Genomic DNA, 17,464 nt, shown 5'->3' on the forward strand with positions numbered 1-17,464 from the left:
GTACACAACGACCGCAAATCGAGATCCACAAAAATCAACCATTGAAAATCACTTCTGTCACAAGCGTTGTTTGATTTCTGAGACCTTCAAAAAGTCAAACAAACTACAGCACTTAAAAGGATTAGTGATTAACGCCGGGGTCACTTCCATCCGTGCTTCCAGGATTTTTCCAGTTTTAATTTTAGTCTTAATTAAGTTGCATCCAAAATAACGCTTTTGTCATTAGACCAGCCAAGTGCTTGGTCTGAGCCCCCACATGCACACACACACATCGCAAGGTTTAACCCCCTTCACGCCGGGATTTTTTCGACCGTGACTGCTGGGCTGTGGTGTGCCCAGTATGCATAGCCTTGTCCAGCAGCAGGCCCACATTGAAACCGCAGCTGCATGATGAACAGAATGTATGTGTGGTATGCGCTAATCCTCACACAAAGCCGTGGCTGTTGATGGTTCCCAGGCTGAAGGGATCAACCACACGCGATCTTGTATGAGCATTCATGCATGCATATTATGCGTGATCCGTGACCTCCGAATAGTCTCGTTCAAACAAAACGGCTCAAAAATTTTGAAATTTTAATTTGTAAAGGTAGAGTCTTGGATTTTGAAAATTATAAAGCTGTTTTAATATATTTTTACAATTTGTGGTTCATTTGAATTTTAAATTTGCCCAATTGAGTTTTAGAACGTTTCCCTTCTTTCCTTGGTATATTTATAGGGTCAATGGGGGACCCTAGGTTTGTTAGGGTTTGCGAGGAAGTACAAGTGTTCCGAATTCCACGACCCCACATTCCGCTATAGACCAACAGGAGTTGGTCTCCGGAGGATCGAGTGGCATTTTGCTAAACTTCGGATCCCTCAGCTAGTGCCTGCTGGCAATACCATCTTTGGTTCAGTTCTAAGTTAGTCCACGCTTCAAGGGCCTGAGCTGCAGTGTGTGTGATATCGGTATGCTCAGTTCCCTAACCTAACACCGAAGCATCGCAGCCAACGATAGTGCAGCGTGGCGCTGCACTCAGGTTTGAAATTTCCCCCGTTTGCTGGGTCTGGGCGTAACACTTTTGCGTCCCAGTTCCTAAGCATTCTGAACGGGTAATGCGGGTCGACAACAAGCTGCCGTGGGCAACACCCGACATCGGCATGGCTCACAAGTCTACCTACCGGAGTGGCCCCACGCTGCCAACGCTAGCTACACTGGTCGCATCACCCCTGGTGCCATTGTCTTCAGATGCCCTTTCAACCGGGAACCTTGCCATGACAAAGAAGCTGAAGCTCCATGGGACAACACAACGCTGCTCCCCGGTGCGGTACCTGCAGAGACAATACCGGGCCACGAGGGCTCACCATGACCCGCGCCCGGGACAACAGAGCCCTCCGGCCTCCTGTGCCGTTGGGGCTTTTGACCCTGTATGTCACCCCGTCTTCCAGCTACCTTCTGGGCCTTTCTGGGAAGACTGCTTCTACCTCTGCAGTTAACCAGCCCTCTCCTGCTGTATCTTTACTGCAGTCTGGGTAGGCCTCCGATGCCCCAGCTCAACAGGCATCGACCACTGGCTCTACAACCAATTCTCCCGTACGCAAGAAATGCTAACATTTTTCATCCTCTACGGGGTCTAAGTGTAAGAAGTCTCACTTCTCACAGAAGGAAGGCGCTTCGGGCGCCATCATGGCAGCAGTCCTCATGCTTTCGGAGAAGCTCTCTTCGATAGCCAGCCGTCTAGAGCCCAATCCTGCTCCCGAGCGATGGCCCCGGATCTGGACCCTTTGCCGGCGCAATGTGATCCACATCTGGATTCGCATCTGGATCCGCATCCACATCTGCATCCGCATCCACATCTGCATTGGAACCTGCATTCATTGGTGATCCGATCTTCATATGATGGTTTCATCCCTTCGACTTATCCAGGTTCTGGTGCAGAATACAGCTCACCTCCTACTCCGGCCACTGGCCACCCAACAAGACATGATGACGTTCCTCCTTCCTCGGACCAGCTCTGGATGGAATGGGGTATGTTCTCTGAAGATAAGGATATCTCCTCTGCATCAAACCTTAACCCTCCTGAGGCACGGTTCCGTCTTCTTCAGAAGGATATGATCCATATATTAGGCCTGCCTTCTAATCAATCTACGGCTGAGGCCTCTTCACATGCTTCCTTCAAACGCCAGCCCGCTAGGTTAGAGGCATCAACCCCTGACCTCCTGGGGGTTGGCATCGCCGACTTTTCAGATTTGCCTCTGCCTGCCAATCTCAGACCCGTCGGTGGGCAACGTCAACTCTGCTGGGTCTTGGGAGAAAGTCACATTGGACAGCTGGGTGCTCATGACCATTCGTTACGGATACGCCCTTGAATTCACGAGCACCCCTCCGTCTGTACCTGTCCTCCGTCTTACTTCAGTTCCTACTGACAAAAACAAACGACAGGCACTGGCGTCGGAGATAGACTCTCTCCTTTGGAAACATGCTATCTGCCCGGTTCCCAAATCTTAAGCGAACAAGGGCTTCATTTTAACATTGTTCCTCACTCCAAAGAAGGAATTCAGCAGCTGGTGACCTATTATCAACCTCAAAACTTTGAACTGCTTTATCCGCTCGAAGAAATTCTGCATGGAGACCCTTTGGACAGTCACCCAATCTCTACAGGTTCCATGCTGGGCCTCTTCCATAGGCTTGAAAGATGCTTACCTCCACATTCCGATTTGCCCAAGAAGCTATGAACACCTACGCTTCCTATACAATGGGAACCTCTTCGAATTCACAGCTCTCCCCTTTGGCCTCTCCACTTCACTGAGAGTGTTCTTGAGGGTTGCAAAGATTGTTGCTGCTCACCTTCGAAAGCAGGAAAGCAGGATGACTGGCTGATCGTCGGCAGATTGTTCAACGAAGCGGAGATTTCTACCCGCCTTACTTGCAACAATGCAATACCCGATGTATCTAGGGGCATCTATCAACCTTCAACAAGGCATAAATTCACTGACGACCGAACCCATCTACAATCTTCTCGACTGCATGAAAGTCTTTTCTACCAAGCATTCTGCTCCAGCTCGTGCCTGACTCCGTCTCCTTGGCTTGATGGCTAAAATGGTGGATCTCATTCCACTCTGCAGGTTGTACATGTGCCTAATACAATTTCATCTCTTAGCGCTCTACAGGCCAAAATGGGACTCAATCAATCTCCAAGTCCCCATATCAGACCTCATCCGCCCCCATCTTCAGTGGTGATTAGTGAAGGAGCACCTCTCTCTCGGAGTTCCCTTCCCCAAGATGAACCCGGAAATACATGTAACTATAACCTCGGACACTTCTCATCTAGGGTGGGGAATATTGCCTTATCACCTCATAATTATTTATAACTGTATAGCTCATTGTGACACTAAGATCTTGCTTTACATTCTTCTTTCAATCCTGCATTCTGTGGAAATTGGGCTAACATGTTTTCATTGCGATGTTCATCCCTCTTTGTCATGGCCTGCCATTTGATAATGTGGCCTGAGATTAAATTTTACCAATCACTTTTAACATGTCTTGTTTGACCTTTTTTCTATGTTATCAAACATTATTGCAATTAACTTTGTCCACAACATCCAAAATAAAAAAAAAAACGTACAAAAAAACAGAATTTTCAGTTTTTGTCTACACTCAGTAGATTGTACAAACAGGAAACTCTTCCGCGAGTAAATTGTACATTTTACTAGTATTTACCATCGCTGGGTGATTGTTTCAGTTAATTGATTAATCTTGATTTGTTCCTTCTACTCGTTGTACTACTCATTTGCAACTATTCAATTAATCGTGCCAGCCTGATTAGTAGCTGTGGAATTACTGTATGTGCGAGTAGTGATTGTTATCGAGTACCAATTAGTTACACACACTACCACACTGTACACTGTGTGAGTAGTGACAAGCCACTTTACACAATCCAGGGCACACCTGTTTTATTTTGCCAGCCTGCACTGACAGGCTTGCGGTCGACTGGGCAGTTCAGTTCAATGAACATAACTCTAAAAGGAATAAGCTGTTAACCTTTAAGTCCAAAAATGTAGCAAGAGTTGCAACGGCAAGTATGCAAGGCTTCTGTGTCATGTTGAAAGGTAGTACTACTGGTAGTTCATGGGATTGTAAATTAATTCCGAACAATCTGGATGTTTCAAATTACACACAGATCCCTGTTTCTTGATGCTGGTTATTCTGTGTTTTGGAGTTTTGAACTTTGTGACTGAAAAAAGTAAATGTAGAACAGCCTTACTGCCCCAATGAAAGTGCAAACAAAGGCTAGGAATACACAAAAAAATTGGAAGATTCTCTTTTTCATAATTTTTTTTCACACTTAGCGAAGGATTTGAAATAATAATTAGCGTGGTGGGTCTGATGAGTAATGCCTGGGCCCTCATACTTCTTGTTCAATTAAACAATTTTTCTCTGTGTAAAATTCTGTTTTTCCAGTATTGTTTACCTCATTCTGCATAATTTTAATTGTTGCTCCTTTCTATCCACCATAATATGATTGAACTCAAACACTTGTCAAGAAACACATTTTACAAAAATGAGAATTTCAATTTCCCAAATGTTTCTGCACCGGCAGACCTCAAAAGTTCAGACCCAATGCCCTTTGATTATCCACAGTCCTGCTGTAGCATAGTCCCTATTGGACAGGTGCCGAAACCCAACCACGTGGCTGCACAATGCAGCCCCAATCTTAAAAAGTGTGTCAGATGCCTGCCCAGTTTAGCCAGTGCCAAAGTGACTGTGGCTGCAATCATTGGCTTATATTCGTCAGTCAGTTCGGGATGAATTATTCATCTAGCCTTACATGCGCAAACAATGAATGAAGGCTGAACAACAATGTCTGTGGGCTATATCATTGAGAAGTTTAGGGAGGTAATTTAGAAGTTCTTAGTTCATGTGTGATTAATCGATTAGCCAAATTCACTACTCAGCCAGCACTAGACTATTCTGAGAAGTAACATAATTTTATGTCAGAAATGCATCCGTTTAGGTTTCCAGGCACAGCTCCAGATTTATGGGAATTTTATCATTTGAAAATACTTAGAAGCAACCAACAAACCAAACATTACCTGCAGTTTTTGACATTAAATAAAACTCGGGTACCTTGTGGTGGGGAACTAAAGTTTTTTTTTAAGATTTGAAATTCTTTTCCCTGCTTTATAATGGAATGGGACCACAAACACACTTGTGTGAAAAAAGGCCACATCAACCCAAAAGCTATTACACAGTGTAGAAAGATTTTGACTGTCATTGAAAATGCAAAATACATTTACTTCTCGACTGCAAAGCTTACTATTTTCCCTATTTTTAAACCAATGGAGTCATGGTCTTGTAAATGCTATTATATGAAGCAAGTTTTGTTGACTTTGGTGCATTGAGCCCATATTTACATCCCCAATAAAAGACTGTCCATTTCTTTTGTTTCTCTGTGTAGGCCCGTCAAGTCAGATCAGTTGCTGCTCTCTGTTGCGGCCTGAACATGAGTTTCTTGTCAAAGGCAAAATCTTGGATGGGAACACAAGTACATGTACTGGTAAGTCAACTTCATGTATTTATCCAAAATATCCAGCAATTGGTTGCTGTGGAATTCTTTTAATTCAAGACAAACAGGTTAAAATAACTCCAGGAGAATTACTGGGTGACTCCAGCATCTTTAAGCCTTAAAATCAGTGTAATGTACAGTACTGTGTATACGTACATGTACACCGTACATAAAATTATGTCACCCTTGTCGTGAAAGTATAATTCATAACTTGACTCATGATGCAGAGGTAATACCTCTAACCCCTTCAATTTGCAAAGCTGACCAGTTGGGGCCTGTCAGTTGTGGAAGACATTGGAGTTGCGTCTGAGTTGGTAAGTCAGTGGTTGACTTGCAGCGCCCGCTGTGGCTGACTAGGCCAACCCTACAGCGGTAGGCTCAGTTGCACGTGCTGCAGATGAAGCCTGTGCCTGGATCCATAGGGGCTGAACCAGCTTGCTGGCACCTGTGTCTCCTTTTCGCCTCCCTCCTAGCCTGTCACTGTTGCTCACCAGCCATTGACTTGATTGGTGGCAAGGGCTTCCCAGTCTTGTGGTTTGATGTTGCTGGCCCAGAGGTCTTGCTTGCAGACGTCTTTATAGTGGAGCACTGGTCTACCAGCAGGTCCAGAAGTTCCCTGTACAATAATGTACATCCTTTGGAATGTGGCCATCCACCATGTGGCTGACATGGCAAAGCCAATGAAGGTGACTCTGCAACAGCAGTGCAAACATGGTTGGTGTGCCTACGACCTTCAGGACCTTGCTGTTTGGCTGAGTAGGGTGAAGGTGTTGAGTCTGTGCTCTTGAAGGGGAGTATAAAGTCCATCCCCTGCTACTGTAAAGACGGGTGCAAAGGACACAGGCCTGGTACACCTGCACTTTCATGTTGGTGGTGAGCATGGAGTTGTCCCCACCTCAGCAAGGCGGGCAGTGGCTGCTGATACTTTGCCTATGTGGGAGTTCAGCTCAGAGCCCAGAGAGAGGTTGGTTTGAGATAATTGAACCTAATTGGTAGATAAAATCTTCCATGACCCTTTGTGTGTAGTCACCAGTGGAGAAGTTGGGAGTGGAATTGACATCTTGCCCCATAGTGTTGGTCTTAAGACTGAACTCCTTGCAAGTGTGCGTGACATACATGAAGTTTATAAATCATTGTAGACGCTCCTGTGTGTGTGCTATTCAGTGCTGCATTGTCTGCAAAGAGCAGTTTCCGGAGAAGCACTGTTTGCATTTGGTATTTGCCCTCAGGTGGGCGAGGTTGAAGAGGCCAGTGTCACTTCTCATGTTGAGATAGATTCCATTCTCTGACTGGGTTAAGGAAATGAGTCAGAGGTTGAGCAGCCATACTGTATGGTGCCTTTCGTATTCTCATGGAAAGACAAAATCGGGCTAAGAAGTTTAGGAAGGCCAGGATGGTGGAGAGACCTTTCCTGCTGACAAAATCAAATGCCATGGTCAGGTTGATGAAGGAGATGTAGAGTGCTGCCTTTGTTCTCGACACTTCGGCAACTGCCTCAGAGAAGGTCATGTCAGTGGTGGATCTCTTTGCTCTGAATCCACACTGGGCCTCTGGATAGACTTGCTCCACCAGACGTAGTCTGCCCAAGACGGTCTTGCTCACGATACTGAGGAGAGAAACATGTATACCCTGGTATTTATTGCAATTGGTCTTGAAACGCTTGTTTTTTAAAGGGTGATGAAATTGGTACCCCATACGACCTGACATAGAGCTCCTTCTTCTTAGCACTGAAACAGAAAGTCATTGAGGTGGTTGAAAAGGGCACTCTGTTTACTGGCCAGCTTGATGACTTCTGGAGGGGTTGGTGTTCTAGATGGCATCTTGCGTAATGGTGTTCTTCCTTGAATACCGCTTTTGATAATGCTCAACCCATCTCTCCACTGCATTTACTGAGGACGCAGCTCAATGATGACCTGCAGGTGATGATGAGATCCAGTTAATGCCAGTGGCAAGGTGTAGGATTCTGCCAGGATACACTGTGGATGGGCTTTATAGAGAAAAGGGTGTTGGTAATGCAGAAGTTGTGATAGACACAGTTGATTGTCCTAACATTCCAGCTTGCCAGTCGCAAGATTGGCGATTTCCTTCGTGTGGTGTGGTGATTGCAATCTGCTCTTTGGGTTTGGCCTGAGCTCCAAGCACCCACTGGAGCAGGCAGATTGTGGTGGGTCAGCATCTTACTGGCTTGGGGTTGCCCAGCTTGTGGCGGACAGAAGCTGACCAGTGGAATTGCATGTACATGTACAATGCTTCCCCCACCATTGCTAAAAACGCATAGCTTCAGAGCTTATGCCAATTCACTCTCGACTTGTAACTGCTGCCTTCTGTGGTGTGTTGTCACTGGAACAGCGACCTTTGAGTGACCTCTCCAGGGCACAAACCTGGGCAGTGTATAAGGAGGTCCTGAGTTGCCCAAGCATCAACACCCCTCTCAGCCTTGCTAGTGGGATCCAAAGGGATGTGAGCACCATGTTGGCTACAGTTGTTAATGGGTAGTCGAGCTCACCAGCTATCTGCCTTGAAGGGGCTTCCTTCATTGCTTTTCTGTCAGGGTTACTCCCTTTGACGGACTGCTGGCCAAGGGCTCACTCTGCCCTGCTGTTTACCCATAGCTGGGGGTTTTGATGTCTGTTGAGTGACAATTGATTGACTGGTCGACATGACACCAGGGTGTGTCCATGAGCATTATATCTCTGGGACCCACTGCTGCTTTAAGATCCTGTGTAGTTCAGCCACGTGAAAATAAAAGTATGATGATATGAGGAAAAATGTCATGGACGATTCTGACTCACTGCCTGCCTCTCTTAGGGTTCAGCTGCTGTCATGTTGTGAATGACATGTTTTTGCACTACGTGGGTGAATTTGTTTTTAAATGTACATGTACATAGGACTGTACGTGTGTACTTGTACATTGCATGTATAAATACATGTACAGTGTATGCACAGGGCTTCTAATTTGTCGAACAATTTGATCTCTTGGAGCAGATGATTAATTACTACAGTTCATAGCACTTTGTATTAGAGATCTGTTGAGGTTTTAGTCTCTTGCTTTATTTTTATACTCAAATTACAATGAAGGGGCGCTTCCGTGTACTCCGAATCAAGATCTTCACATACCTACTCTTCATTGCTCAACTTCTTGTACTTAGACAATTTATTTTCCTACAGGTGTTATTATTTGTAGCAGCCATGTAAATCAACAATGTACATGTACTCCTTAAACTTTCAGGGTGGAAATCAAGAAACTGCCAAGGTGCTCAGAGCTGGATCACATGTCCAAAGGAATTAAGATGAAAGTGGACTGCATCATTCCAACGTTTACTCATGATATGGAAAGGTATGACCTCTACACTGTGTTCCCAATGGATCAGTTTACTTAAGGCCTGTGAGGTGAGCTGAGTTGAAAGAGAATGCTTGTTGCTTTTTCCATTGCTGCATTTCCATCGGATCATGTATATGGACCTGTAATATACATGTAACTGGTTTCTGTTATATTGCATAACATTCAATTTTATGCACTGTCTAAAGGGTATAAATCAATCACAATCTGGAGAATTGTTTAAGAAAGCTATTCAAGGTTATTTTACCTGAGTAACTGTTGAAGTAATTGTAAACTTGTCAAAATATTGTAAAGTATTCTGTCTAAATCTACCTTTGAAGCTGAGTTGAAGAGAAAGGAAGGTTGCTGCACCCAACACTGTTTTAAGGGGAGCATATTACGTACATGTACAGTTGAACGCCGCTATAACGAACACGACGGGGTCCACGCTAGATGTTTGGTACAGTGGTCGTTCAGTATAGCAAATTTAACTGCAGAACCTTTCATTGCCATGTTGAATAGCGCCCTCTCTTGTCTAACTGAAGTGCACCCTCTTGTGATACTATGGTTTGCTGTTTTCGCGATGTTTTGCTGTTGCATTCAAATTTAAGGTTTCTAGAAATGTATCTGTCAATTATTTTTGTTTTTTATTTAATCTTGAGTCAAAAAATTGATATCAAGTTTATCATAAAAGTCATGAAGCTATCGTGCAGGATCAATCTCTGATGCATGCTGTGGCGAATCTCGGTTGATTTGTGCATCAGCGGCGTCCTCTTTAGACTATTGTTAGTGCAGTGCCACCGTGCGCGTATGTGCGGTTTTCTTCCGCACCCGATCATGCAGAGTTGCAAAACCAGTGTCCATTCAATACCGTTGACAACTAGTGGCTTTCCCTTTTAATCCTCTGGGAAATAATGGCCACTTGTCACTTTCCAATATAAAAACACTGACTGTTTTATCATGTTGACTTTCGGAAATTACAAACGGCAACTGAATAGCGGTTGGTAGGTTCTGTGCATAAATTATTGGGAGCCAAGGACGATGTTCGGTACATCCGAATGTTAGGTATAGTGGTGTTGGGTATAGCAGCATTCCACTGTACATCGAGACTTGGAACACATTTGGATGGGCACACCATGTCTTGGAATATGAACATTTCATTGGTTTCTTATATTGCATATTGCACTTCCTTACAATAAAATTCATGAGTTAAGGAGATCTGTGTGCAGTAATTGTAAAACTTGTAAAAAGCTTCTTACGCATGTTGCCTACACTTTTACCCTTCCTGTTAATCTCCTAAAAATTCGATTAAACAATATTTCATTATTAATTGTAGAATCCAATTTGAATTTTGCACCACTTTATTGTATAGGTTTTCCCGGCCAAATTCATCATCTTTGCATATGAATTGAGAACAGTTTCATTCAAATTAGCACGAAATTGATGATCTAGATCACAATTCAAGGAGCAAAACTGATCATTCAGTTTCATTCTAAGAGCATGCGATTGCACAGTCTTGTTCAAAAAGTGGAAGCCTGGCATTCAATTTGGAAAAATGTGCAAAAAGCATTCAAATTTGTGTGGACACTCCTGCAGTATGTGTTTTGGCTTTCAATTTCCTGAATCGGCAAGCATTTGTGAGATTCGTGTAATGTTATTCTTTTTTCTTTGTAACTAATTTCTGCAAAACATTGAATGAAAGGGAACGGTCGGTTCACAGGTAGAGATCTCGATATAAATGTGATGTAAAATTCTTTATATCACTCAAATGGACAAATAGGGGGAAATTCCTAAAAGGATGACTATAAATTAATATATAAAGGCAAAAATGTTGCTTAAAACTGACCGAAAAAGAGAAAGTAAGCCATTTTTTCGGAGAATCAAAAAAATCTTGGTATACATGCACATTTATGGAAAGTGTGTATACTCCTCTTACCTTAAAGTTTTGCAGTTTGTACGGCTCAAAATGCAAACATGATTGCCCATAGACGACCTGAAAGAAAAGTTCGGGAGGAATTTTCCATTCCAGTCATCCAGCACGAAATCGGATGACGGCTGTGCACTTTTCAATTGAATGAAATTTGTTTTAAAATGAATTTGGTACAGTACACTAATCGACGTCTGTAAACGAATTCGAAGACATATGCTGTATGAAAAAGAAACTTGGGAGTAACCAGCTCAATAAATTCGTTGGAATATGAATGAACAATAACAAATTTGACTAGGAAGATGACGAATTTGGCCGGGAAAACTTATATTTATATTGTATTTTGAAAAAAAAGTACTGTCATCCTTGAATCTTTCTGCCTTCTACATCATGCCTTATGATTGATATGACAAGTGTGCTAAACTGACACAATTCTGCTCAAGGTTCCAGCTGCACAATATCAACTACAGTAGATGTATATGAGATGAAATTGCCACAAAGAATGAATTATGGTGTTGATGCAAGCAAAATGAAATGCACACATGTAGTGCTTGCAACTTTGAAATCAGATTCCACAATTTCAACCCAGCAAAATTTGGAGGAATTGAAATGGGACTTTCCATGCAGTTGGGGCATGTTTTTATAAGAGCTCTTCAGAATTTATTCATACATGTATTTTATTTTGTAACTCGTGGTTTAAAATACTTTAGACGGTCTTTAAAAGTTATTCACATCACCTTTAAGACTTTCTGGTTGCAGGTTACAGGTTTAAGACAACACCACTTCATTCAATTATGGTAATAATCAAATCAATGTTCAAACATTTTTGCAACAGTTTTCCCAAACGGATATCCAGGAATACAGCACATGACAACTTCTAACGAGCCCCGGAGATTTTAACATGGATTTTTAGTTGTATTCCACAAAATCCATATAAAGTTTTGAGCATATTCCATTGACAAATTTCTTGGAATAGCTCGGAGACTTACGATAAGTTTCATAAGCACCGGTTTAGTGTAGCTGTGTTCTCGGCTATTTGTTTGGGGTTAAAATGGGTGCTACAAAATATAAATGTTTTTGCAAAACAGATTCTCCAACAAATTTCATCTACGGTTTTTATGAAATAAGTCAAAAACTAAGAATGCTCTAAAAGGTTCTTTTAAAGAGTTACACCAACATCGTGCATTATAATTCAGTTACCACAAGGAGCAATGTGATCCCTGTGTACCAATGTCAAAAGTTCGAAAACATTATTTAATTAGTAATGCCCTTTAGAATTGTTCTTTATAGATGTACTGTAGATTGTAATTCTTCTGGTTTACATAATTATTGTAGAAAACTAAGTTATTCAGCACAGAGTACCTTTAAGAAAATCAGATTGCAAGGGTAATAAGGGCACAACACTATTTCCATCAATAATGGTAACAGTTTCCACTAGTACACCTCCCCAAATAGAATATTACCCATGAAATGTTACTTGCATTCTTCGTCAAGGTTGTAATAAACTTCTGTTGAATTTGCTGGATAAACGTGATGCCTCTTATGTGTTTATCTGTTTAGGATGATAGGGTATATATATGTAAGAAATCTTCTTTCCCCTGGGTCCGATTTGGGTCCGATTTGGGTCCGATTTGGGTCCGATTTGGGTCCGATTTGGGTCCGATTTGGGTCCGATTTGGGTCCGATTTGGGTCCGATTTGGGTCCGATTTGGGTCCGATTTGGGTCCGATTTGGGTCCGATTTGGGTCCGATTTGGGTCCGATTTGGGTCCGATTTGGGTCCGATTTGGGTCCGATTTGGGTCCGATTTGGGTCCGATTTGGGTCCGATTTGGGTCCGATTTGGGTCCGATTTGGGTCCGATTTGGGTCCGATTTGGGTCCGATTTGGGTCCGATTTGGGTCCGATTTGGGTCCGATTTGGGTCCGATTTGGGTCCGATTTGGGTCCGATTTGGGTCCGATTTGGGTCCGATTTGGGTCCGATTTGGGTCCGATTTGGGTCCGATTTGGGTCCGATTTGGGTCCGATTTGGGTCCGATTTGGGTCCGATTTGGGTCCGATTTGGGTCCGATTTGGGTCCGATTTGGGTCCGATTTGGGTCCGATTTGGGTCCGATTTGGGTCCGATTTGGGTCCGATTTGGGTCCGATTTGGGTCCGATTTGGGTCCGATTTGGGTCCGATTTGGGTCCGATTTGGGTCCGATTTGGGTCCGATTTGGGTCCGATTTGGGTCCGATTTGGGTCCGATTTGGGTCCGATTTGGGTCCGATTTGGGTCCGATTTGGGTCCGATTTGGGTCCGATTTGGGTCCGATTTGGGTCCGATTTGGGGTCCGATTTGGGTCCGATTTGGGTCCGATTTGGGTCCGATTTGGGTCCGATTTGGGTCCGATTTGGGTCCGATTTGGGTCCGATTTGGGTCCGATTTGGGTCCGATTTGGGTCCGATTTGGGTCCGATTTGGGTCCGATTTGGGTCCGATTTGGGTCCGATTTGGGTCCGATTTGGGTCCGATTTGGGTAGAAAAAAGGGCGGAGCGGTAGGGGACCTTCATGTCCACCATACCACTCCGCCCTTAACCGGGATTTGAACCCGGGTCCTCTGGTTCCCAAGCAGTGCTCTTAACCACTTGCTATTTGGGTCCCCAATCTGTTTTTCGCATTTCTCTTACTTAACCTTACGGTTTTGTTCAGTAGTTTTGAAGTTAAAAAGGTGTCTCTACCGGGATTCGAACCCTGCAACCCCTGCTTTGGAGCACAACACTTTGCCACAGAGCCACAAACATCTCTTATAAACACTACTTTTTTTTTTAAACTTAACCCTTAGGATCACATTTCCAACTTCAAATTGAAATTTAAAAAGCATCTCTACCGGGATTCGAACCCTGCTCCCCCTAGTTCGGAGCACGACACTTTCCCTCAGAGCCACAAACATCTCTGGAGAACCTTCCTTTTTTTTAAAACTTAACCCTTAGGTTTACATTTCCAACTTCAAATTGAAATTTAAAAAGACGTCTCTACCGGGATTCGAACCCTGCTCCCCTTACTTTGAAGCACGACACTTTCCCTTAGAGCCACAAACATCTCTGAAGGACACTACTTTGTTTTTTAAACTTAACCCTTAGGTTTATAAGTAGAACTTCAAATTGAAATTTAAAAAGACGTCTCTACCCGGATTCGAACCCTGCTCCCCTTAGTTCGGAGCACGACACTTTCTTGCAGAGCCACAAACATCTCTGAAGAACACTACTTTTTTTTTTAACTTAACCCTTAGGTTTACATTTCCAACTTCAAATCGAAATTTAAAAAGGCGTCTCTACCGGGATTCGAACCCTGCTCCCCCTAGTTCAGAGCACGACACTTTCCCTCAGCGCCACAAACATCTCTGGAGAACATTACTTTTTTTTAAAACTTAACCCTTAAGTTTACAATTAGAACTTCAAATTGAAATTTAAAAAGACGTCTCTACCGGGATTCGAACCCTGCTCCCCTTACTTTGGAGCACGACACTTTCCCTCAGAGCCACAAACGTCTCTGAAGAACATTACCTTTTTTTTAAACTTAACCTACAATTAGAACTTCAAATTGAAATTTAAAAAGACGTCTCTACCCGGATTCGAACCCTGCTCCCCTTAGATCGGAGCACGACACTTTCCTGCAGAGCCACAAACATCTCTGAAGAACACTACTTTTTTTTTTAAACTTAACCCTTAGGTTTACATTTCCAACTTCAAATCGAAATTTAAAAAGGCGTCTCTACCGAGATTCGAACCCTGCTCCCCTTACTTTGGAGCACGACACTTTCCCTCAGAGCCACAAACGTCTCTGAAGAACATTACCTTTTTTTTTGAACTTAACCCTTAAGTTTACAATTAGAACTTCAAATTGAAAAAGACATCTCCTCCCAGATTCGAACCCTGCTCCCCTTAGTTCGGAACACGACACTTTCCCGCAGAGCCACAAACATTTCTGAAGAACACCACCTTTTTAAAAACTTAACCCTTACAGAATACAGAATGTGTATTTACATAAGCAGTTCATATAAACAATTGCTTGTTTTATGTTCTCATGAAAGTGGGCAAGTACATTTAAGATGTCAAGTGACACTTGCATCGACTTAACGGTGGTACTGTTTTAAATTAACCTATAACTTACCTCTGCCAAAACTCGTATATTGTATTTGCTTTAAATCTGTTTGGTGTGCATTCTTTAGACAGAATCGAAATAGGACCTCCAAGCTAATGTCACGCGATAATGGCGTTGCCTTTACATAACCCAAACGTCATCTAAAACAATTCGTCCGCTAAAAACACGCCACTTTAACCTGAAGTGAAAAATGCAGTGATGGAATAACAACAAATATTGAAAACTCAGCGATAAATCGAATGATGACGTTATGTTCACGTCATTTAATTTGTTAGCCTTCTCTGGACTTCTGGTACGTAGGCTAGTAATGGACGAATGTTGTATCATGTGTGAATTTAGTAAATCACATTTTCACCTGTCAGTCGTGTCTAAACACCTAAAGCGTTTTCAGTTTTAATTTGACACCACCCTGAAAGCTGCTAACAATTAGTAACTATGTCTGATAATCAAATCACCCTATTTACGTAACGCAACTTCCACTCTATCTTTGTATGGATGCAGTGGCACGACTTCTCAATAGTGCTTCCATCGTGATCAATAACAGAAGCCATTTTATTGCTGTGATTTGAGGGAATTCCAAAATCATACCACTAGTTTCCTGTGTGACTCATGCGTACCAAAACCGCCCAAGTTGATGATCTTCTCTTCGCACAACGTGTGACATTACGATTTATTTATTTGTCAAATACAAAAAAGAGCCTGGAACATTCACACTAATTGTTAAATGTAGTGTTTTTACGAATTCAGTTTTAAATTTGAAAGTTTGGATGTTATCAAAGCTCCGATTTAAAAATATTTTTACTGATAATTCGTATTAAATGTTACAGCATCCATTATATAGGACATCATACAGAAGAGTTGTTTCTATACTCCGCTACACAAAAGCACGAATTTTCATTAAAACCAAAATCTTTATGAATTCAAAAATGGTTGACAAACACTTAAAGGTTACAGGTGGATATTTCATTCCCAACCTACAATTTAAAACGAAACATCGACACAACCTCGATTTTTATCCAAATTAAGCACTTTTGATCAATAATATACTATGCTACTAAAAAACTTTTTTTATACTAAAATTGGAACTTATTTTTGGAAAACTGACTCCTCTAAAAATGGAACACTGGAGTCGATAAAGGATCGATTTAGAGACCATTTCAGACATTTACTCAAAACAAACACCTATTGCGATTCAAGATTACATACACTTCATTGATTTCTTTTTGTTGGCTGACCGCGAACCGCAACGATCGAGTCGACCAACACACTATTTTTCATTATCATCTACTCGAATGACATTTGAAGAGCAATGGCTGACCTTAAAAGAAGAACACAAAAAAAATTAATAAATACGCGCCAAGTTGCCACAAATACCAGCGGCTGTGTATAATTATACCAATGATAATGTTAATAAATTCAACACATGGAAGCGGTTGAAGCAGATACTATTTCACTTGTCACTGTTATCACTTCCATCGCCGTCCCGCTCCCAAATCTGTGCCAAATTTAACTCATTGTTGTCGCTATCGATGGACGCCGTTATAAATAGAGTATTCTATGAAAGAGTTCTCCGTCGTTACAAAATGAGTGGAGGCGATGAGCTCACAACATGGCAACGCGTAAGACTGTCTCGAGGACTCAGATTTTTCTAAGCGTCCGTGGGACAAAGCGCATTATGATAAAAGAGTGTCCTTTGGATACTTCATTTATTTGCACTGCTCCCGCCCTGTTCTACAGAAAAAGTTGACCAACTGCGCCTGGCATAATATGGTCATGACGTCACGTCATTTGAATAGTCTTTTAGTTAAAATTGCCAGACAAAAGAAAACGTGCGACAAACAAGATCGCCTAATGACGCCACAAGCAGAAAAATAATCTACAAGTATGACTCGAACGTCAAAAGAGATTCAACTTTCGATGACGGGAGCAAAATCACTAACTCCCAAGTAAAATAGGTGTAGTGCTGAGTTTTGACTCCGTACTGAACTGAATAACTGTTTTGCCCGTGTTTGTTTCCACAATGAACAGTAGGATTACGCATGCACAGGTCCATGTTTACATGAAGATGAGACCGGATTTCTTCCCCCGTGTATCTCTAGGAAGTGCGGGCTAGTATGAAGTCGCTTCCGTATCTCTAGCGTGTCGAGAAAACGACAAAACAAAGTTAACATGAAATTCCCACAAGACAAACCCAAGACCAGTGTAGGATGGTCAGTGGTGGTCCACTAAGTTATACACTTGTGCTCAGAATACAACCGTAAAATTAATGAAAATAAATGTTCCACAGGGAGTCCCAGCCATACTTCGTGATCCATTCCTTTCTACTGCTTTTATGCCTTGCAGCAACCTGATTCCTGTAGGCCCTAAAAATTAAAAAAAAGAAAAGAAAAAGACCACCATTTTGTATGGGCATCCAGTACTAGTGTGTGCAGGAACTTCACCTTATTAGCTAGCAAGCCTATTTTCCATTTGCTCCGTTAGGGTAGAAGAGACAAAAGATTGTGATTTCTTCTCTTTTTACACTGATGGCCAG

The 17,464-nt window shown here is 42.5% G+C and overlaps 1 protein-coding gene across 4 annotated transcripts in view; it reads left to right on the plus strand.

The window, feature by feature from the left end:
• LOC110973597 (uncharacterized) overlaps positions 1–12,318 on the plus strand; it is a 66,924-nt gene extending 54,606 nt beyond the window's left edge. For all 4 annotated transcript variants that reach the window (XM_087139308.1, XM_087139306.1, XM_087139310.1 and 1 more), the window contains 2 exons: positions 5,436–5,534; positions 8,773–12,318. The gene's annotated coding sequence lies outside the window, so the exon portion shown is untranslated. The remainder of the gene's footprint in view (positions 1–5,435; positions 5,535–8,772) is intronic.
• Positions 12,319–17,464: the final 5,146 nt, after the last annotated feature.

Source organism: Acanthaster planci, linkage group LG07 (assembly GCF_054643075.1).
Source record: "Acanthaster planci isolate LZ-2023a linkage group LG07, COTS_SCS, whole genome shotgun sequence".
NCBI classification, from domain to species: domain Eukaryota; kingdom Metazoa; phylum Echinodermata; class Asteroidea; order Valvatida; family Acanthasteridae; genus Acanthaster; species Acanthaster planci.